General features: G+C 36.3%; 1 long non-coding RNA gene across 1 annotated transcript in view; it reads left to right on the plus strand.

Annotated features, from left to right (window-relative positions):
• The first annotated feature begins 2,391 nt into the window (after nucleotides 1–2,391).
• Nucleotides 2,392–23,797, plus strand: part of LOC116600273 — a 52,629-nt gene continuing 31,223 nt past the window's right edge. Inside the window, exons 1-2 of the long non-coding RNA XR_004289570.1 lie at nucleotides 2,392–2,468; nucleotides 13,357–13,494. This is a non-coding gene — a long non-coding RNA (uncharacterized LOC116600273). The remainder of the gene's footprint in view (nucleotides 2,469–13,356; nucleotides 13,495–23,797) is intronic.

A 23,797-nucleotide genomic window follows, 5' to 3' on the forward strand; every position in this document is an offset into this window, starting at 1 on the left:
TGGATAGTGTCAGATTCTTCAGAATAGTCATTTCCACAGCAATAGCTGTGTTGCTGAGCAGGTATTTCTTCTTTATTTGGGCAATCTGAGTATTCCCTTGGAGATACAATTTCAACCGGAGGGTTATCCTTTATATAAACCCTAGCCCAATCACAGCTCATTTGCACTATTTTCACAGGTCTAGTTAGATCTCCCACAACCAGACAGGTAGCAGGGAATGACTTTGGACTAAATGCACCCATGTGAGGATTAAATTTCTAATTCTGAATGGCCTCTGGACTGGTTCCCCAATCTCCAATCATATTTTCTTTTCTTTTTTTTTCTTTCCTTTTCTTTTTTTAAAGCTTTTTCCACCCTTTTTATTTTATTTTATTTTTTATCATTATATTCAGTTAGCATATACTATATTATCAGTTTTTGATGTTGTGTTCCATCATTCATTAGTTGCATATAACACTCAGTGCTCTTCATAACACATGCCCTCCTTAATACCCATCACCTGGGTAGCCATATCTTCTTATCCCTAAAGCTCCTGTCACTGAAAGATGAATTTTTCTAAAAGCACAAAAGCCTTGAAGACTTGGCTCCTTAGGCTTTCCAAAAGTCATTTTCATATTTTGGCTATGAAACTTAAATTTCCACACTATTTTGGCAGTGGACTTCACCAGTATTTATGGGTACATTCTCCTAAGACAGGGGCATGTTGCATAGAAGTTCACTTTCATCATGAGAAAAGACCTCCCTCACAGCTTTTTTCAATGTATATCCCTAGTTTCTTGTGATATTTCCTGAGTTGCAAGAGGTGGGCCACTTGGACCATTGTATGCTCCTCACTTTTCGGGAACAAGATAACCCATCTTTTAGGAATTCAAGACATTATAAAGATACTTCACCTATTATATCTTTTATAGTTTGTTTCTGATGACTATCTTACACTTTTTGAGAGTTACTAAGGCTTTCTGAAGAACCATGTCTTTTTCTATCCCTTTTCCATTTTAATTTCAGTGGTTAATAATCATCTTCTATTTTATGATTACCTAGTGTTTTATTTAATTAATTTTTCATTTAGTTATTATAAACATTGTTACATTCAGTGGCATTGTAAGCATATCCTCAATAAACAAGTTATTTATTGAGATAGATTTCTGGAAATCATAGAGTGAAAGAATACACTCAATTTTGCAATTTTTTTTTTAATTTTTTTTTTTAAATTTTTTATTTTTTATAAACATATGTTTTTATCCCCAGGGGTACAGGTCTGTGAATCACCAGGTTTACACACTTCACAGCACTCACCAAAGCACATACCCTCCCCAATGTCCATAATCCCACCCCCTTCTCCCAAACCCCCTCCCCCCAGCAACCCTCAGTTTGTTTTGTGAGATTAAGAGTCACTTATGGTTTGTCTCCCTCCCAATCCCATCTTGTTTCATTGATTCTTCTCCTACCCACTTAAGCCCCCATGTTGCATCACCACTTCCTCATATCAGGGAGATAATTTTGCAATTTTTAATTTGTATTCCCAAATGTTTCTCCAGAAATATTAAACCAAGCTTCATTCTCACCAACCAGATAACAAGGTTCCAATTTCCAAGAATTTTCTTTTTTTTTTTTTTTTTTAAGATTTATTTATTTGAGAGAGAGAGAGAGCTCTAGCACAAGTCAGGGGAAGGGCAGAGGGGCCAGGAGAGAGAATCTCCAGGAGACTCCCTGCTGAGCACGGAGCCTGCTGGGAGGGTGGGGTTGGGGTTTGATCCCAGGATCCTGAAATTCTGAGATCCTGAGATCATGACCTGAGCTGAAACCAAGAGTTGGATGCTTACCGACTGAACCACCCAGTTGCCCCTTCATGAACTCTTCAACACAATGCTTAGAATTAAAAAGCTGCATTGTATTTTGTTTTCAACTAATTTTATGTCATTATTATGTTTTTAATATTATGAGCAGTGGGAACTTGATGAATGTTGTTATTCTTTTTCAGAGGAAAAAAAAAGAGATGCAACTAAATTTCAGCAGACTCTGACATCAGCTTTAATATATTCCTTTTTTATATGTACTGCAATAAAACCATCAAGTAAAGAATCCCATATGCTCTAATTGTATATAAATGTTAAAAGCTAATTTACCACAGTAAATAAATAAATAAATAAATAAATAAATAAATGCTCAATCATCTATGGTATGCAATTCATTTGGACTTGCTTCATAGTAAGAGCATTAGCAATAAACCACAGAAGAAATATTTTTTTGTTGTTTTGCTTTGTATTTTAACTTTTTGCTCTCTTTGTTTCAGTTTGCACATTGCTATAATTAAGCCCTTGAATTCAGTTATTATCAACAGGGGGCACCCATCATAAAATAAAAAATGATGTCTTGGTTAATTATTTGCAGGTAGAAATCTACTTAGGTTTGGTTACAGTTATCTGAAGCACCTGGAAGAGGGACTTGGGAAGTGGCAGTTTGTGCAGGTTGGAAATAATAATATTAATTTTATAGCTTTTTTCTTTTATAGTTTTCTGAATAATTAGAGACTATTCTGGATGATGATCTGGAAATGAATTGAGTGATGGATTGCAAGGTAACGTTGAACGTTCAGGGTCTGGAGATCACAGTCTCCTGAGACCGGAGGTACTTAAGAGGGTATTAAAAATAGTAATAGCACAAAAACCGTAGAGTAAGAGGTAAAATATTAGACTTTCAAAGACTGGTGATCTCTTGCCAGGTTTGTCTGTCGTGTGGGAAATCCTAAGAGGAAACATGCATAGACTGCCGTGTCAAAAGGAAAGATTCAGTGTTTAAAATTTAGTGTTGCCTCTTCTAAATGATTTCTTTTTTTGCTTTGTAACTTTAAAAGCGTTTTTTCTCTTCTTTAGAACCCTCTGAGGAAAATTCCTGCACCAAATTTTTTGCCTATTTCTTAGTCGTCAGGCACTCTCTAGTTTAGCTTTTTGTCAGATGTAACCATCAGGTAGAAATTACACTCCTGGGGATAAAAACATGTTTATAAAAAATAAAAAATTAAAAAAAAAAAAAAGAAATTACACCCAGTCTGGAGCACTAAATGTTCACAATATCAGAGGAGTAGAGCTGAGATCTGAGCAAAGGTTTACGGAATTTCAAAGCCCACCCTCATTTTGTTAAGTCATCGAGGAAAATATCCAAGGGCCTGTTCTATTTTTTTTTTTTTTAAGTTTCTATTCCACACTTTAACAGGCTCATGCCAAAATGAGAATGATAAACCTATCAATACCAGAAACATAGTGCTAAAATATATCCTACTCCTGAAGGACAACCACATGTCATAAGTACTTGTGATGAGGTAGGAGCACATACCCAAACAAATTCTTCAACTGTCATCAAAATTAAGTCTAAGCATGATTTTTAATCTGTGTTCTTCTGTCACTACCTGCCTCCTCCTGTAGTTCCATTCATGCTGTAAACCGGCCATGATCTCACAGATATTTTCTCTTCCTAGGGCTAAAATACTCACCTCTCTGTCCGCCAGACATATTCTACCCACTCTTAGTGTGGCTGCCTTCTACTTATCTCTTTGTTTCTTCCTGAGATAGTCACCCCCTTCCTATGTAACATTCCTTACACACCCCTATTGAACCATAACTGTACTGTACCATACTACATTGTATTTGAATTTTCTGTCCACTTCTCTGCCTTTCACAATAGAATTTGCATGGCTGAAGGACAGGAGATTCCCTTAATCACAATTGTAATCTACACTGATTATGGCCAGATACCACACACACACGTATGTTGATTTAATGAATTATTCCTAAGTGAGCAGGTCAAACCCATTTTCCTAAAAGAAAAAAAAAGATACCCTCTCTATTAATGTTTTCACTGTGTTTTATACTATATGTCTTTCAAGTCTAATTACTCACAGTGACCTTTAATTCATTCATCTCCTTTATTCTCCTTAAACAACAGTGTTCTGTTAAAATTCTGCTGTTGTTGCTTATTACCCTGGCCTCTAGACCTGCCTCATTTCATCAGAGAATGTTTAGGTTACACTATAAGTTTTATTGATAGCTTTTCCCACTTCAGGCTTTTTCCTTTATTATCAGTCTTAAAGAGTTAAGCCAGAGAGTACTTTTGGATTAGAGATGGGATAGCTGAGGGAGGCTTCAAAGATTGAGCTAGCCTTTTTCATAGACATGGTGGACCACATTATTCTGGGAGAGAAAGCCTTGATGGAGCAAACTTACTTTGAGTTGGGCACCTCCCTCCCCAAAAGCCCTAGGAACACACATGAACTAGAAGGAAGCTTCAGATTGTTTCCACCTCTGAAATTGGATGAAGATGATCTTGCATTGAAAATGTTTATAGAAGCAGACATAAATTCTACCTAGAGAACAATTATATCACCTTAGGTCTCACAGTTCTATAAACGCTTATTTCAAATATAATAGCTTGTATGAAGTAAAACATATTCATGCAGATGAGAAGATAATACTGCCTGAAACAGGAAAAAAAAAAAAAAAAAGGAAGATTTGACCCCTACAGGTTACTGATAGTAGAATCATCAGTTACAGGATTGCACATGTTGATAGTGCCTGCTTGAAATAATAGTTCTATTGGACCATGCCTGAACTGGTGAGATGCTATTTTAGTTACAAAAGGTGACTTCTGATTACGAGAGTGAAGTGAGTAAGCCAAGTAAGTATCTGTAAGGAGAACACTTGAAATCCTAGAATTTAGATATGTAAGGCCCTTATGTGGAAAACAAAAGGGGTGGGGATCTCTTAAAAGCAGGCTAGTGCAGCTATATCAGAGTGAATGAGGAGGACACTTTACAGACATAGTCAGGGGCCAAGTCATGCAAGGCTTTGTAAAACCCAGTAAGGAGTACTAGGTTTCTTCTCAATGTGATGGGAATCTTACCAAGGTGTGGAATCAGATTTGTCTTGTGTTTTTTTTTAAAAGAATATTATATGTAGAGAAAGACTGCAGAGCCAGGATTCCTCAACCTGAGAACAATAGACATTTTGAGCCAGGTACAATTTTGTTGTCCTTGTCCTTTACACACTGCCTGGTGTTTAGCAGCATCCCTGGCCTTTTCCCAGTAGATACTGGCAAGACCCTTTAAACTGTGACAACCGAAAGTGTCCACAAACTTTGCGCAATTTTCTTGGGAAGAAGGAGGGTGCAGTCACTCCCAGCTGAGATACCCTGCTGTAAAGATCAAGAATGGAGGCGAGATGTTTGAGAAGGCTATTTCAGTTGTGCCAGTAAGACATTGGCCTGATCTAGGAGAGTAGTGGCAAGCATCATGAAAATGGTTGGACTGTGATGTATTCTGAAGTTAGGACAGGTAAAGATGCTCCTCAATGTGGAAGAGGAGACTTACACTTTGATTCTGCTATGGACCACTTTGTCAGTTTGATGAAGTCCATAGACCTTTCTCAGAATATTATTAGGTAAATATATATCATTAAAAACAAAATCAAATATACTAACATGAAGTTGCAGTATTATGATTTATAAGAAATATGTATTTCATTCAGATGACCTAAATATATTTCTTGTGTATATTTGACCTCCCTCGTGGTTCCTGGCTCACAGCTCCTAAACCCTTGAAATTTCCTAAGTGATAAAAGCAGTGGGGACATCTTTTGTTACAATATTTGATCCTAAGCTCAGTTCTTGCTCTGATTCTAGGCCATAAATGTAAAATGGATGTCTTGTTTTCTATAAAAGGCCCTGTCCACTGCAACTGGTGGGTTAACGTAAATGAGGTGACTTTTGGAAATCATCTAAGGATGGGGGCTGGTTGTCAGAGGATAGTGAGACTTTTAGTCCTGCTCCCTGATCTCCTGGGAGGGGAGAGGGGCTGGAGGTTAAATCAATCACCAGTGGCCAATTATTCAATAAACCATACTTATGCAATGAAGCCATAAAAACCCCAAATGACTGGATTCTCAGAGCTTCCAGATTGGCAAACGTGAACATTAAGTGAGAGTGGCTTGGAGAAAGGATGGAAGCTCTGTACCCTTTCCTCATACCTTGCCTAATGCATCTCTTCCATTTTGATGGTTTGCATTATATCCTTTTACAGTAAACATGTAAGTAATTAAGGAAGTAGGTAAACTAGTAAGTAAGATGTTGCTCTGTGTTTCCACTCCAGCAAATTAATTGCATCCAAGGTGCAGAGGTACAGGTACAGATAACAAAAACCAGGACTTGCCACTGGCGTTCTGAGATGAAGGGGACTGTAGGGCCCTCCCGTTGGCAGCTGGTTGGTCAGAAGCATAGGTAACAAACATGTGACTGGCATGTGTGGTGCTAGTGAGGAGGAGTCTCATGAAACTAAAACTTAATTGAATTTTCAGACACTCTGCCTATTTACTGAGAACTGCTTGTTATTGGCCTGGGGAACCACCTCTTTCTACACAGTTGGAATTAGGTCCAAGAGCCTAACATACCAGGAGAACATGAATAGAAATTTTACCAGAAATCAAACTATGTTCTTTCTACACTCTTTTATGTTATAGAAGCAAGTTCTATACTCTTTTATGCTCTTGATCATAAAAACTATTTTATAGACTTTGCTGTCATTGATTTTTTCATAGCTTATTTTTTATAATCACCTATTTTTAACCAAAGCATTGAATTCATAGACCCTCAATTGAGAAAATATGATTCTCTGAGACGCCACAAATTTTAATCACTAAGTCATTATTATTTGCTATGAAACAGTAAAAATTGACTTCACTCTTTTCAGACTTTTAAATGACAACCAGAAAGAACTTGAGGCTGTGATATACTAAAAAACTCAATATTCTTTGTTACCTCAAGCTTTTAGCAATTCTCACCAATCTGTAGGTAATATCAAGTATTGAATTCCAACAAAATTTCAACTTAAGCTACTTTGCTTCATTGTCAAGTGATTGCTTATTAGGAGAAAAATCTTTCAGACCTTGGCATATGAATTTAAATGAAACTTCCTGGTGATTGTTGGAACTTAGAAGCAACACCTGCTGTCCTTTTCAAATAATCTGCATCCTTTCTTGGGTTTCTGTGGGCCCTGTTCAATGAGCTAGAGACAGATGCTTCTATCAGCCCCAAAGCTCCTTCTCTATTTCTTCATTTGACTGTCTCCTTGAACTAAGACCAAACTTGATTCTTGTATTGGGGCTAAGATTTGAAAAATTTATCAGTGAATTTAGAGTGGATACTCTGGATTGGCGAATGCATCAGATAGAGCCGTGTCTTAGAATCTTAAGTCCTGTTCTTTCACTTCTACAATTTTCTCTGTTTTAGATGAATCCAATAATCTTCTCTGATAAAATGAAATAGTCAAATGATTTATAAGCAATTTAGTGCTAAGCAAATAATAAATATGATTATTGCTTGAAAGGAGAACTTGATCATAGATAATCATTTTGTCTGGGCAATGCGAAAGGCTTACAAAAACAGAATCTGAATTAAAACTGTCCTGGTTTTGGGTCCTCCAGATGATTTTGAATAAACTATCTTGCCCATTAAAATTAATTATTTTGTGTTCAGAATATGGATAACTCCATCATATGGTGGATGAAGGTAAAAATAATCTAAAGACAGCAGAGTGTGGAAAATCCTATCAATAATCTCATTATTAATTAACTTAATAAAAGTTACTTCTTCAATCTTGCTAAAACTTAAAATACTGTATTAGAATTTAATATCAAATTTTGAATTCGCTTATATTTTCTAATTCATGAGTGTTCTATAAAAACGGTGTTAAGCCACTTAAACACTAAATTCCTCTTTGTCTTCCTGGACCAAACTAGTCTTCCATCCAAGATTCCTTTCTCAAAGGAAATTCAGATAAGGAAACTTAATTGACCTCTGTGAATGCTATCTTCACCCTAGGTAAAATTTCAATCAGTACACTAGAGAGGTGGTTTTTACGTTTGTTGGTGTTTGTTTTATACAGATCAATCACAGAAGAACTAATTTCCTGAATATTAGATTCACCTTGTTAAAAATCTGTTTGCAAATCTTTGACAGCATGAAAGGTCATTAACATTACTAATTGGAAGTCATCACAGGAATGGATATGATCAAGAGGAATGATGTTTCAAATCGGCTTTCAGAAAAATGGAAGATAGGAGCTCTTGTCCCCACTTTAGTAAACTGGGACAGACACGCACACACAAGTACACACACTCACACATACATTTAGATCAATATGTACAGTGCTTATTAACGAGAGACAAAACATGTTGTAAAGGAATGGGTTCTTCAGCAGAATATAGTGTGGCACACTTGCCTTTATCATTGAAAGATGTTTCTCATGGTGTGTCATGTAGTAAATGTTGTGCAATTTGGTTTGGGGAAAGTACTGAACTCACTCTTGCACTCATATAATGCTAGGAAGAAATTATATTATTATATTTTCTGAACTATACAATGAGCTCAATGTATTCTTCACTGAAACAAAACTTCCAGTGAAGTCTTAAGTCAGTTGCAGAGTTACTACAAATTTACCAGCAAGGGTATGTGGGCAAAGGAGGCTTCTCAAGCAAAATGCAGTAATAATTATGACCATTAAGTTTAAATCATAATTTACCCTATTTTATGAATTGAGTGGTTATTATTTTATGAAAAAAATGGAAAATGGAATAAATTTACTAATGTATCTCTTAAAGGCAAAGAATTAGCATGTATTCTACAACTACCATGTGCATATAGCATAAATATTTTATTTTAATCTTCCAAATAGGTATTGCTAGGTGGAGCTCACTGAATGAGTGAGTTGTTCATGATCAAATAATGAGCAATTTATAGAATCATGGCTTATATATTTATTCATTTTTCTAACTTTATTGCAGTACAATTGACAAAATTATGTATACTTGAAGTATACAATGTGATGATTTGGTATATATACACATTATGAAATGATTACCAAAATCAAGTTAATTAACATGTCTACCACTCATATAGTTCTATATCTCCCTCACTTCGGTGACAATGCTAAAGACCTACTCTCTTAGCAAATTTCAGGTATAAAACACAGTACTACTGGGGTTCCTGGCTGGTTCAGGTGGTGCAGCATGTAACTCTTTTTTTTTTTTTTTAATTAAATTAATTTATTTTCAGAAAAAACAGTATTCATTATTTTTTCACTACACCCACAGCATATAACTCTTGATGTTGGGGTTGTGAGTTTGAGCCTCACTTGGGTATAGAGATTACTTAAAAATAAACCTTTTTAAAAATACAGTAGTATTTGGGCGCCTGGGTGGCTCAGTAGGTTAAAGTCTCTGCCTTCAATTCAGGTCATGATCCCAGGGTTCTGGGACGGAGCCCTACATCAGGCGCTATGCTCATCAGGGAGCCTGCTTCCTCCCTCTCTCTCTCTGCCTGCTTCTCCGTCTACTTGTGATCTCCAATTGTCAAATAAATAAATAAAATCTTTAAAAATATATAATATCATTTACTACTATGAGGTATTAAAACCTCAGAACTTATTTATCCTATAACTAGAAGTTATACCCTTTGACTAACATCTCCTCAATTCCCCTACCTCTAAACCACTGACAATAACCATTCTGTGTTTATGAGTTTATTTGTTTTTATGAGTTTATTTAGGTTATTTCTGTAACTTGGTTATTGTGAATAATGCTGTAGTGAACATTAATGTGCAAATATCTATCCAACATATTACCCAGAGGTGGGGTTGCTGGATTTCTTGGTAGTTCTATTTTTGATTTCTCAAGGAATACTGTTTTCTATAATGGTTGCACCAATTTACACTCCTGGCAACAAAGAGTATGGGTTCTCTTTTCTCAAAATCCTCACCAACATTTGTTATCTACTCTTTTTGATAATAGCCATCCTAAGAGGTATTTGGTAATTTTGATTTGCAATTGCCTGATGATTATTAATGTTGAGAACCCTTTCATATACTTCTTAGAAGAAAAGTCTATTCATTTCATTTACTAATGTTTAACTTGGATTATCCTTTTTTTTACTATTGAGTCACAAATTTCTTCTGTATTTTAGATATTATTCTATATCAGATATGTGGTTTATGAATACTTTTTCCAAGTATTTATTGATTTTCTATCTGGATGATACATCTTGTTGAGAGTAGGGTATTGAAGTTTCTTACTACTATTGCATTGCTATCTCTTTCTTCTTCACTTCTATCCAGATTTGCTTAATAAATGCTGTGCCCCAAAGCTGGGTGCATATATATTTATAATTATTGTATCATCTTAGTGAATTGACTCTTTTATCATTATACAAAGACTTTCTTTGTCTCTTCCTAAAATTATTGAGTTACAGTATATATCCTTTAAATATATCTTCCCATTTGCCCAGACTAAAGCACTGCAAAGGGATGTACAATCACCAACTGTGTCTCTTTCTGATGTTCCCACAGAGAAGTGCCCAGGTCTTTTGGGTTTTATCAGTTTCTCTATAAATAACAAGGAGACAACAATAGTCTACATAACATCAAAACCAGCAGCAATGATAATAACTCTAAACAGGTGAGATAAGACAGTTTTTTAAATTCTTAAAGCAGTGTAGTTGATTTTTTCCTCAGATCAGGAAACTAAGTTTCCTTTTATTCTGGATGCCCTTGTACTGTAAATTGTATGAAGGCAACTGTCATTTTTTCATGAAAGCTGTCACTTAAAAATATTTTTGTCTCCGAGAAAGAGAACCTCCCATTAGTAACAGCATGGGTGGGACTGGAGGACACTATGCTAACTAAAATAAACTAGGAGTAGAGATGGGTAGATGCCCAAAGGGAACAGAGATGCAGCTATGTAGAATGAAAAAAGTACAGAGATCTAAGCTATGGTCTATAATAATAACTACGGTCAATAATACTGTATTGAATACCAGGGATTTTCTAAGAGAATAGCTTTCAGATGCTCTTACCACACATACACACAAAAATCACTATGTGAGAAAATGAATATGTTAATTAGCTTGATGTAGAAATCCTTTCACTATGTATATGTATATCAAATCATAGAGTTTAAATATATACAATTAAAAAACAAACTTTGTCTCTGGATTAACCCATTTCACCAGGCGATATAGTCTATCCAGTTTGCTCTCCTACAGATATTGTTTCTCTTCATATATAATCTTGGTGCTTCTGATTCTTCATTCAAAGATACAAGTTGAGGTGGTTCTGTAGTGCATTGGACTTCTAGTTCAACAATACAACTTGAGGACAAGTAGGAAAGGATGGCAGAAGACAAAGTTAACTTTTTAATAATTTAGGATATGTAAGATGGCATTTACATGTCCTCTATTGCTTTTATTTTATTTTATTTTATTTTGTTTTATTTTAGTGAACAAAAGTACTTGTGTGTGTATATGTGTCAATGGATGCAAATTTGTATTTTTGCACACTGGTTTTAAATTATTCGTGAGTAATCCCCATCCAAAGGTTATTTTCCAAACCTGATTTTGATTATTTTCATCATTAAGTTCTATGTCCTTTGGGCAAGCTCAAAACTAAATCTTCATAGCTTGACTCAAAATAGTACCCTCCTTCTCCTGCATTTCTTTTCCTTCTTCTGCTCCCCTTTCCTCATCTCTTTCCTCTTTCCCATCCCTCCAACCAGCTCCAGGCCAGTTTTGCTGGCCTGGAAAACTCCAGGGAGTTTTGCTAATGTAACTGTTTCACAGATAGAATGAAGTTACAGGGAAATTCAGAAATTTTGGTTAATGGGCATTCTAATATGAAAATCTGAATATATTTTTATGTAAAAATACAATTTATTTATCTGATATGTAATGACAAATTTTTTTAGGCTGGTCTAGGAAGCTAGCCATATCTTCTGTGGTTGCTCCTATGGCAAAATAGCTCCCAATTAGAAGTTCCCAATAACTATTAACCTTTGGGACTTTCTCCTATGAATCAGCACATAGTTTCTCTATATGGAATTCCAAACTTCCCGCTCCTAGAAACACCAGCTTCCTCTCATTTTTCAAGACTCTTCAATACCAATTTTACTTTGTTGACTTGATTGTTGCTTAAATATATTCTTGCAAATATATATTTGCTGACTTTAAAATGTATCCAAACAGAACAAAGTTGGCTTCAATGTATGGCTTTCAGTCTCTCTAGAATGCATAGCATTTATTCAATTTGTTAACTTAGGAAAAACAACTGAGAGGTGAATTTATTTGTGAAAGAGTTCATATATTCATGAAGATACATTTGTTCTTGAAAGGTTATTTTCTGCAAAGTAAGATATAGTGTTACTTCTTATGTTCAGCCCTTGATGCAAAAGAGCTCTTTCCAGTTTTAGGACTAAGTGCTATGTCATATAGCTAGGAAAGGTATGAGCTTTTTTCTTTCTTTCTTTCTTTCTTTCTTTCTTTCTTTCTTTCTTTCTTTCTTTCTTTCTTTTTTTTTTTTCCTTTTCATTTCTAACTTCTGATCTCTTAAGCGTTGTTCTCAGGCAATGATAATAACCTTCGCATTTACAGGGTACTAAAATAACATATAGGCAAAACTAAGTTACTTCTTTCTGTGGAAGAATTCTGGTTTAGCAGAAAGGCAGTGGGTCTCCAAATCAGTCATTGGTTTACAGGCCATTTCTGATGTACCCTGGATATGAGAGGTTTGGCAACTATTTAACTTCCTGAGGACTTGGTGTCCCATATATAATGTTGGTCCTTCATCATACACTTGTAATTAAGATATAACAAATTATTTAAAACCTGTATAATAAGCATTTAAGAATGTTATCTATAATTACTGTATATAAAGAACCATAGAATACTAGCATTCTATGAAGAATAGGCATAAGTAACAACAATGATAAGTGTGTAGTCTACACACTTCTACTTCATGGGATGAGACATTAATAGGAACATTTCAATATATTTTATTCATTAATTCTCTCTTTAATTTAAAATATTACATTAACCTACTATGTTCCAGGGAATGTGCCAAGGTCTAAGTGTACCAATTGTGATTCCCAACCTTATACAGCTTACACTCCTGACTTTGTATTTCTTCAGTTTTCAAGTTTCCTTAACTGTTCCGTTAAAAGATATGCTTTGTTTCTCAACTAAAAATCGTATTTTCATTTTTATTTATCTTAGACTTCTCAAAGTAGGATGACTTTTGGACCTGTCCTATGCAACTCATGGGCTACTGATGTGGTAGATAACTGTCTCTCCAATATGCCCCTACAGTTCTATGTAATTCTTCATTATAGTGTAATTACACTACCTTGCAATGACTAGCCATGCCTGAATATAAACTTCTTTTATGCAGAGGCTATATTGTATATTTGCTCATTATTAGCACCTGCCATAGTACACAAAACAGGCACTCGATGGATGCTGAAAGAGTAAATTAATCAATCCCTCCAGGAATGGCCCCATTATTTCCATTATGGGCTGAATATTCACACTTCATCTTGAAACACTCATGTAAGAGGAAAAGAAGAACTTCTGCAGATTCAGGGATCAACACTGATGACATTCTAAATTCACTTGGACCAAATCTGAGTAAAGAAATGTAAGAAATTAAAGAGTAATAGGTATTAGTGATGAGTCGGTTGTCATATTATCTAGGGATTTTAGAAAATCAATAGTCTCAATTAACCGAGCCCTAACTGTCAGAAAAGGTGTCCCTAAGTACAATCTGCTCTTGTGTGACAGAGATGAAGTGATGAATTTGACTCCCAAATAATCCCCTAAACACATTAAGCTCTTCAATTGTTTTCCTGAGAATTACTGAACACCTAGTAAGGAAGATGGTGAAACAAAGTAATATGAAGCCTCATCTCTCATCCTTGCTTACCCTACTTACAGTCTTTATGTATATAAATAAAAAAGAAACAGGATCAAAAGGAGAGAAACCAGAGTACTTAGGAAACTTTCATGATGTACAGCATCTACTAAAGAGTTAAGAGTTGGAAATAGAGCATAGTTTTGGCTTTTCTGTAATTTCTGTCATTTATAGGCACAGCATGTACTGATAACTTTGGATACATTATATTAAAATATGCCATAAACTATTAAATATTAATTTGTTCTCTCTCTTTTTAACATACAATGTATTATTTATGGAGTCCTCATAGTAGTCCCAGTACAGTCTATTGAATGTGGAATATTTTGCAAACAAGTTCTATTGTCATTATTGTAATACTGACTTTGTCTTCTAGAATTCTTAAAATATCAAGCAGATAAGGAAAAATCCAAGAAAAGAAATTTGAATGGTGTAGAATCAAGACTTTCAACTAAGATGTTTGCAAATGTTTCCATTTACATTTGGAGGATCTGCATTTTAAGAAAAAAATGCATATTAGCATGGTGTGATGTTTTCATTTGAAACATGCAATCTATTCCAGGGAAAATACACATCAAATCACATTAACTGCACTTTGCTAGACATAGCCAAGTAAAGTAAATAGTACAGTACATAATGCAAATAAATTGAAATAAGTTAGAGATTATTGGTGGTGGAAAATGAAAATTAATGTTATTATTAATATTAATATATTTCCATAAAATATATTTATGTTTAAGAAATATATAGTTCTTATTGTAAAGAATATGTTTTACCCCTTTACAGTGAAGAAGTTAAAAAAAAAAAACAAGAATAACATAGTACAGCCATATAGGACTATATTATTGTAACAATAAGCTAGTCTAACAAATCACCCCAAAACTTAGTAGCTTAGTTTACTCAAAATTCTGCTGTTCTGCTTGGCAGTGTGCTTGTGTCACTAATGTGGTTGTAGAATCTAACAATTTGGTTGGCTAGATGAAAAAAAAGATGGTCAGTAGGCTGGGCCATTCGTCTCCAACAATTTTGTCCTAGCCTGGCTTTTTCTTATGTTGACAGCATTCTCAGGGGGGTATGCCCCAAGGTGCAAATGCTCTTCAAGCCTCTGTTTATGTCATGCTTGCTGATATCCTATTAGCTGCAGGAAGTCATCTGACCAAGCCCAGGACCAGTGTGGCTGGGGAACTACACAAGAGCATGGATAAAGAGAAGAGTGAGTCATTGGTGCCGTTACTGCAACACTTCAACATGATAATTTATCAGTATATAAATGTAATATGTTCCTACTATCATCTATGCATGTGGATAGGTAGTAAGGGTAAGGATATAGTAAATAAAAGCCATAGGGGTCACAACAAAGTGAGAATTTTCTACCTTTAACCTTCAATAAACTCAGGAAAATAATTAACCATCACACTTCCTCTCAAATTGCATACTCATTGGACGTCTGAGTCTTCTTTCAAAGAAAATCTAAATCTCTAAGCCACTATATTAGTAAATACTTGAGAAGGCTTGTAAGATAAGAAAACCTTAGCAACATGGTCTTTTTGAAAAGCAATGCAGTCACCAATTTATACAGTGTTCACCAAGTTCAGTCCCATCATGATGAACGGCAAGTGCCTCATCACGCAGGTGTGGGAAGAGTATAAACTTCAGAGTTAGGTTCACTGAAATTAATCTCCAAGATCATTTTTTGTTTGTTTAAATCAAGAATAGGTTAATTCAATTGAAAACAATATGTCCTATTCCACATGCACTTTGTAAATATATTTTTTAAAGATTGTATTTATTTATTTGACAGAGATCACAAGTAGGCAGAGAGGCAGACAGAGAGAGAGGAAGGGAAGCAGGCTCCCTGCTGAGCAGAGAGCCCGATGTGGGGCTGCATCCCAGGACTCAGGGATCATGACCTGAGCTGAAGGCAGAGGCTTTGACCCACTGAGCCACCCAGGTGCCCCACACTTTGTAAATATTATATATTATTTTTATGGCCTAGAGTCCTCATTGCCTTGATCAGAGAGGTTTGTGATCAGTGGTCTCACAGTGAGATATTTTCAGTTCATCATTCTAGAGCACAACTGAAAATCCTAACCTTAGGAATCATGTAGGCAGAAAGTAGGAAGGGGGGCTAAAGATTGTTTCAACCACTGGCTCACTCTCTGTGCAGCCTTGAGGTACGACCTTTGCTTCAATGACCATTTGTTTCTTCTTGTGTGAAATGAAGGGGAAAGGCAAGCAGGAAAAGTCTGGGTGGAATTCAAGCTGAATCATACTAAGGAAGCATATTCAAGACATTATTAATCTTGCCATGTGAAGGGAGGCCCTAGGGTGATATATATAAAGATATTTCTTAAGATTTAAAAACTATTTGACATGTTTGCCTTCTAAGCAAGTTTAGTACTCCTACACAAGCAGCACAGGGAAGCTGGGAAGAGCTTTAAAAATGTGGAAATACTGAGCCTTGCTCCTTTTCTGCCATAAGGGCATCAGGGAATCTTTAACTCATTTTGTGCCTAGAAAGGAGAATGTTAGCTTTTCTGTCTTCTTTTCTTTCCTTACCCCTCCCCTTATTTTTCTTTCCCCTTCTTCCTCTACTTCAAGTCAGTCATTATGTAATAGTTATCAATTCCTAGTAAAATTCAATGATGCCAAGCTGTACAAGTCATGAAATGTGAATTTCCACAGAGAAGTATATTTCTTTGGAATCGGGCTTCATCACTCAGCATTGCATAACATGTTCTGTTGGCTCTAATTAGGAAGAGATTGGTTGGTCTTGTCTTATTTATATCTTGTGCATTCTCCTCCGTTGGGGTCTACTTTCCCAGACAGACCTTACTCTTCCAGCAGTGCCACATTGGTTCACCATTCTCCATTAGATGAACCATTTCATCTCTTTCAATAGGTCTAATATGCCCCACCTTAACCTGTCTAAAACTCCATCATCGTTGGTGTGTGTGTTCATTTTCTGGATTTCCAACTGACATTTGAAAGTCAATTCATCCAAAAGAGGACTCATTATCCCTTTATCATCAGGTCCTCACCACATCAAAATCAGTATCCTAAATTCTTGATTTCAACCTTCCATCACCTGTGCCTCCTACAGATAAACTTCAAGTGCTGGAAATTCTTTCTCTATATTTCTCCTACCTTTTCTTCTTAAACTGATTTTTCTCTTAAAAATTTGTCAAAGCTTTTCTCTGTGATTCTTGTAATTGCTCTGAACTCTCTGCCCATTCTCTAAATTTTCCCCTTTCAATCCATCCTCTACGTGATAGTCAAACTCATTGTTCTGAAATTTAGTTTTGTTCACATCATTTTACTTGCTCTCTGTTGCCCATACCAAGCAAGCAAGCAAGCAAATAAACAAAACAACCAAAACAAAATGTTCCACAATCTCATACCTGAATCTCAACTATCTCCCATTTATATTTCCAAGGTTCTTAAGCTCCTTTTCTTGGTCATTCTTGCTCTGCTGTCACCTACTTTTACCTAAGCTGCTCTGTTTTCTCAGCCCAGGTTCACCCTAATCAGACACAGTCACTTTCTCTTAACCACCTTTACCTTCCATCACGCATTATGCTACTGAAGTTTGCTAAGGATTACTGATGCAAGAAATAATGGGTACAGTTACCAACATAATGTATTGCCATGGTTTGAATATTTGTGTTCCCCCAAAATCCATGTGATAAAATCCTAATTCTTAGGTAATATTATTAGGACATAGGGCCGTTGGGAGGTACTTAGGTCTTGAGGGTAGAGTCTTCATGAATGCGATTAGTGCTCTTCTAAGAGAGAACCCAAGCCTTCCTAGTCCCCTTCCATTACGTGAGGACACAATGAGAAGACCTTGGCTGTGAACCAGGAATAGAGCTCTCACCAGGTTGTGACCTTTCTAGCACTTTGATCTTAGAGTTCCAGAACTGTCAGAATTAAATTTTCATTGTTTAGGAGCTATGCAGCCACTGGTATTTTGTGATAGCAGCCTGAATAAACTAAGACACATATCAAATTATATTAGGTTTTGCTGGATGCCAGGAATGACTTATTGGACACCTTTGTTCCTAGTAGCTTGGCCTTCTGCTGCCTTTCTGAGACCTTTATCTAAATTAGTGTTATAACTGTGTTCTCTAAACCTTACCAACCCTTTGAAAAATAATATCCCTCATATTTTCTTCCAGGTATAAATTTAGCCTTCTGAGACTGATGTTCAGATGGGACCAAGAGCATGGGAAGCAAGCACCCATTATCCTCAGAAGAGAATTCAAGCAATTCCTTAGTTCTTCAAGATCCAGCATCTACCTACCTATCCACTCTTTTCTTACAACCCCACTCATATGTTCTTCCCCAAGTGAATACTGAAATGGCTGGGGTTTTTTTGTTTTGTTTTCTGAAAGTACCATTCTTTCTTTTCTCGGAGGCTTTGCACTTTTGTGCCTCCTACCTGTAACAGAATATGCAAATTTCCCTGCCCCATACTGTGCCCAGCCAAGACATCATTTCCTAAAAGACTTTCCTGATTACCCATCCATTCTGACATGGCTTATGATCCCCCTTCTCTCTATCTGTAGTTGTCTGGTCATGCATTGATCCTAATTGATGTCCTCCTGCATATTTCTGTTAAATAATGTACAATGCAATTGTCCCTGAGAGCTGAAACTATGCTTTGTTTTTAATTGTGTGACTCCACAGTCCCTACTCAGCATAGAATAGACAATCAATAAATGTTTTTGAATGAATGAATTAATTAGCATCTGAGTTTTGATTTGCCTGTAAGACGGGACCACCTAATGCACTTTCATGACCTGTTTCCAAATATTTTTGAAAGAGGATTAAAGCATATCTAATACTACACTACTTTATATTTAAACTGGTTGTAAGGACTTACTGTCTCATATTTAATTGACACTATCAGATATGTACTATTCATTCCTGACATAGTTTTAAAAGTTATGCATCACAGTATTGAAATAGCAGGTAAACTGATAACACTAATAGTTACTGAGGTTGGCAAACATCATTTTGTGCCTTTGTTTCCACTGTGAAATAAGGAAGGATGAGAAGTTGTCCTATACAATATTGGCAGGCAGGATTTTAGCAACATTTGGGAAGGAAAGAAAACATGGTTTACAAAGTGACAGTTCACTGAGTTAATGTCTTTTTCATTGGAATAGCGTATGGTTGCAGCTTTTCACTTTACTTTGCTAAGTTACATTCTCTGCTTAACTGTGGTATCATTTAGTGCTTGGAACTATTGCTCCCCAGACATTTGTCTCTCAACATAAACAATTCAAGACAACTTTGGAATGTTCCCAAGCTAGTTATAGGATACACTAGAAAAGGAGTGCTATTATGTCCTGTGTCCCTGTCCCCTTTGTAAAGTCAAACGACTCAGCAATTATGCTTTAAAAAGTCATTCTCCCACTCAGAGATCTAAGTGCATCTCTCTAAAATACATTTGCATTCTTCTCTTATTGAATATGTTCTATGAGGCTCATCTAAAGAGTCTCTCATATGGTATCTATAGGAAACAATCCAATTCTTCTTAGAAATTTGGCTTCCCAAATGCTGACTTCTAGTCTTTTTCGGCAGTAATACGGTCCAATGTTTATGAGCACAGTGACAACCAAAATTACACCACATTTAGATGGACACTTTTTAACTCTTCCTAATATACTGGGGCCTCAAATTTCTCACCTCACAACTGGATCCTTTGAAGTTTTTTTTTTTTTTATTTTTTATTTTTTATAAACATATATTTTTATCCCCAGGGGTACAGGTCTGAGAATCGCCAGGTTTACACACTTCACAGCACTCACCAAAGCACATACCCTCCCCAATGTCCATAACACCAAACAACCCTCAGTTTGTTTTGTGAGATTAAGAGTCACTTATGGTTTGTCTCCCTCCCAATCCCATCTTGTTTCATTTATTCTTCTCCTACCCACTTAAGCCCCCATGTTGCATCACCATTTCCTCATATCAGGGAGATCATATGATAGTTGTCTTTCTCCGCTTGACTTATTTTGCTAAGTATGATACGCTCTAGTTCCATCCATGTGGTCGCAAATGGCAAGATTTCATTTCTTTTGATGGCTGCATAGTATTCCATTGTGTATATATACCACATCTTCTTGATCCATTCATCTGTTGATAGACATCTAGGTTCTTTCCATAGTTTGGCTATTGTGGACATTGCTGCTATAAACATTCAGGTGTACGTGCCCCTTCGGATCACTATGTTTGTATCTTTAGAGTAAATACCCAGTAGTGCAATTGCCGGGTCATAGGGCAGTTCTATTTTCAACATCTTGAGGAACCTCCATGCTGTTTTCCACAGTGGTTGCACCAGCTTGCATTCCCACCAACAGTGTAGGAGGGTTCCCCTTTCTCCGCATCCTCGCCAGCATCTGTCATTCCCTGACTTGTTGATTTTAGCCATTCTGATGGTGTGAGGTGATATCTCATTGTGGTTTTGATTTGTATTTCCCTGATGCCGAGTGATATGGAGCACTTTTTCATATGTCTGTTGGCCATCTGGATGTCTTCTTTGCAGAAATGCCTGTTCATGTCCTCTGCCCATTTCTTGATTGGATTATTTGTTCTTTGGGTGTTGAGTTTGCTAAGTTCTTTATAGATTTTGGACACTAGTCCTTTATCTGATATGTCATTTGCAAATATTTTCTCCCATTCTGTCAGTTGTCTTTTGATTTTGTTAACTGTTTCCTTTGCTGTGCAAAAGCTTTTGATCTTGATGAAATCCCAATAGTTCATTTTTGCCCTTGCTTCCCTTGCCTTTGGCGATGTTCCTAGGAAGATGTTGCTGTGGCTGAGGTCGAAGAGGTTGCTGCCTGTGTTCTCCTCAAGGATTTTGATGGATTCCTTTTGCACATTGAGGTCCTTCATCCATTTTGAGTCTATTTTTGTGTGTGGTGTAAGGAAATGGTCCAATTTCATTTTTCTGCATGTGGCTGTCCAATTTTCCCATCACCATTTATTGAAGAGGCTGTCTTTTTTCCATTGGACATTCTTTCCTGCTTTGTCGAAGATTAGTTGACTGTAGAGTTGAGGGTCTATTTCTGGGCTCTCTATTCTGTTCCATTGATCTATGTGTCTGTTTTTGTGCCAGTACCATGCTGTCTTGATGATGACAGCTTTGTAATAGAGCTTGAAATCCAGAATTGTGATGCCACCAAACTTTGGCTTTCTTTTTCAATATCCCTTTGGCTATTCGAGGTCTTTTCTGGTTCCATATAAATTTTAGAATTATTTGTTCCATTTCTTTGAAAAAGATGGAAGGTACATTGATAGGAATTGCATTAAATGTGTAGATTGCTTTAGGTAGCATAGACATTTTCACAATATTTATTCTTCCAATCCAGGAGCATGGAACATTTTTCCATTTCTTTGTGTCTTCCTCAATTTTTTTCAGAGTACTTTATAGTTTTCTGAGTGTAGATTCTGTGCCTCTTTGGTTAGGTTTATTCCTAGGTATCTTATGGTTTGGGGTGAAATTGTAAATGGGATTGAGTCCTTAATTTCTCTTTCTTCTGTCTTGTTGTTGGTATAGAGAAATGCAACTGATTTCTGTGCACTGATTTTATATTCTGACACTTTACTGAATTCCTGTACAAGTTCTAGCAGTTTTGGAGTGGAGTCTTTTGGGTTTTCCACATATAGTATCATATCATCTGCGAAGAGTGATAATTTGACTTCTTCTTTGCCGATTTGGATGCCTTTAATTTCCTTTTGTTGTCTGATTGCTGAGGCTAGGACCTCTAGTACTATGTTGAATAGAAGTGATGATAATGGACATCCCTGTCATGTTCCTGACCTTAGCAGAAAAGCTTTCAGTTTTTCTCCATTGAGAATGATATTTGCGGTGGGTTTTTCATAGATGGCTTTGATGATATTGAGGTATGTGCCCTCTATCCCTACACTTTGAAGAGTTTTGATCAGGAAGGGATGCTGTACTTTGTCAAATGGTTTTTCAGCATCTATTGAGAGTATCATATGGTTCTTGTTCTTTCTTTTATTGATGTGTTGTATCACATTGACTGATTTGCAGATGTTGAACCAACTTTGCAGCCCTGGAATAAATCCCACTTGGTCGTGGTGAATAATCCTTTTAATGTACTGTTGAATCCTATTGGCTAGTATTTTGGTGAGAATTTTCGCATCTGTGTTCATCAAGGATATTGGTCTATAGCTCTCTTTTTTGATGGGATCCTTGTCTGGTTTGGGGATCAAGGTGATGCTGGCCTCATAAAATGAGTTTGGAAGTTTTCCTTCCATTTTTATTTTTTGGAACAGTTTCAGTAGAATAGGAATTAGTTCTTCTTTAAATGTTTGGTAGAATTTCCCCGGGAAGCCATCTGGCCCTTGGCTTTTGTTTGTTTGGAGATTTTTAATGACTGTTTCAATCTCCTTACTGGTTATGGTTCAGTTGTGGTAGTTTATATGTTTCTAGGAATGCATCCATTTCTTCCAGATTGTCAAATTTATTGGCGTAGAGTTGCTCATAGTATGTTCTTATAATAGTTTGTATTTCTTTGGTGTTAGTTGTGATCTCTCCTCTTTCATTCATGATTTTATTTATTTGGCTCCTTTCTCTTTTCTTTTTGAGAAGTCTGGCCAGGGGTTTATCAATTTTATTAATTCTTTCAAAGAACTAGCTCCTAGTTTCGTTGATTTGTTCTATTGTTTTTTTTTTTGTTTGTTTGTTTCTATTTCATCGATTTCTGCTCTGATCTTTATGATTTCTCTTCTCCTGCTGGGCTTAGGGTTTCTTTCTTGTTCTTTCTCCAGCTCCTTTAGGTGTAGGGTTAGGTTGAGTACCTGAGACCTTTCTTGTTTCTTGAGAAAGGCTTGTACCGCTATATATTTTCCTCTCAGGACTGTCTTTGTTGTGTTCCACAGATTTTGAACCATTGTATTTTCATTATCATTTGTTTCCATGATTTTTTCAATTCTTCTTTAATTTCCCGGTTTACCCATTCATGCTTTAGAAGGATGCTGTTTAGTCTCCATGTATTTGGATTCTTTCCAAACTTCCTCTTGTGGTTGAGTTCTAGCTTCAGAGCATTGTGGTCTGAAAATATGCAGGGAATGATCCCAATCTTTTGATACCGGTTGAGTCCTGATTTAGGACCAAGGATGTGATCTATTCTGGAGAATGTCCCATGTGCACTAGAGAAGAATGTGTATTCTGTTGCTTTGGGATGAAATGTTCTGAATATATCTGTGATGTCCATCTGGTCCAGTGTGTCGTTTAAGGCCTTTATTTCCTTGTTGATCTTTTGCTTGAATGATCTGTCCATTTCAGTGAGGGGAGTGTTAAAGTCCCCTACTATTATTGTATTATTGTTGATGTGTTTCTTTGATTTTGTTATTAATTGGTTTATATAGTTGGCTGCTCCCACGTTGGGGGCATAGACATTTAAAATTGTTAGATCTTCTTGTTGGACAGGCCCTTTGAGTATGATATAGTGTCCTTCCTCATCTCTTATTATAGTCTTTGGCTTAAAATCTAATTGATCTGATATAAGGATTGCCACTCCTGCTTTCTTCTGATGTCCATTAGCATGGTAAATTCTTTTCCACCCCCTCACTTTAAATCTGGAGGTGTCTTCGGGCTTAAAATGAGTTTCTTGGAGGCAACATATAGATGGGTTTTGTTTTTTTATCCATTCTGATACACTGTGTCTTTTGATTGGGGCATTTAGCCCATTAACATTCAGGGTAACTATTGAGAGATATGAATTTAGTGCCATGATTGCCTGTAAGGTGACTGTTACTGTATATGGTCTCTGTTCCTTTCTGATCTACCACTTGTAGGCTCTCTCTTTGCTTAGAGGACCCCTTTCAATATTTCCTGTAGAGCTGGTTTGGTGTTTGCAAATTCTTTCAGTTTTTCTTTGTCCTGGAAGCTTTTAATCTCTCCTTCTATTTTCAATGATAGCCTAGCTGGATATAGTATTCTTGGCTGCATGTTTTTCTCGTTTAGTGCTCTGAAAATATCAT

Source organism: Mustela erminea, chromosome 9, assembly GCF_009829155.1.
Source record: "Mustela erminea isolate mMusErm1 chromosome 9, mMusErm1.Pri, whole genome shotgun sequence".
NCBI lineage: Eukaryota > Metazoa > Chordata > Mammalia > Carnivora > Mustelidae > Mustela > Mustela erminea.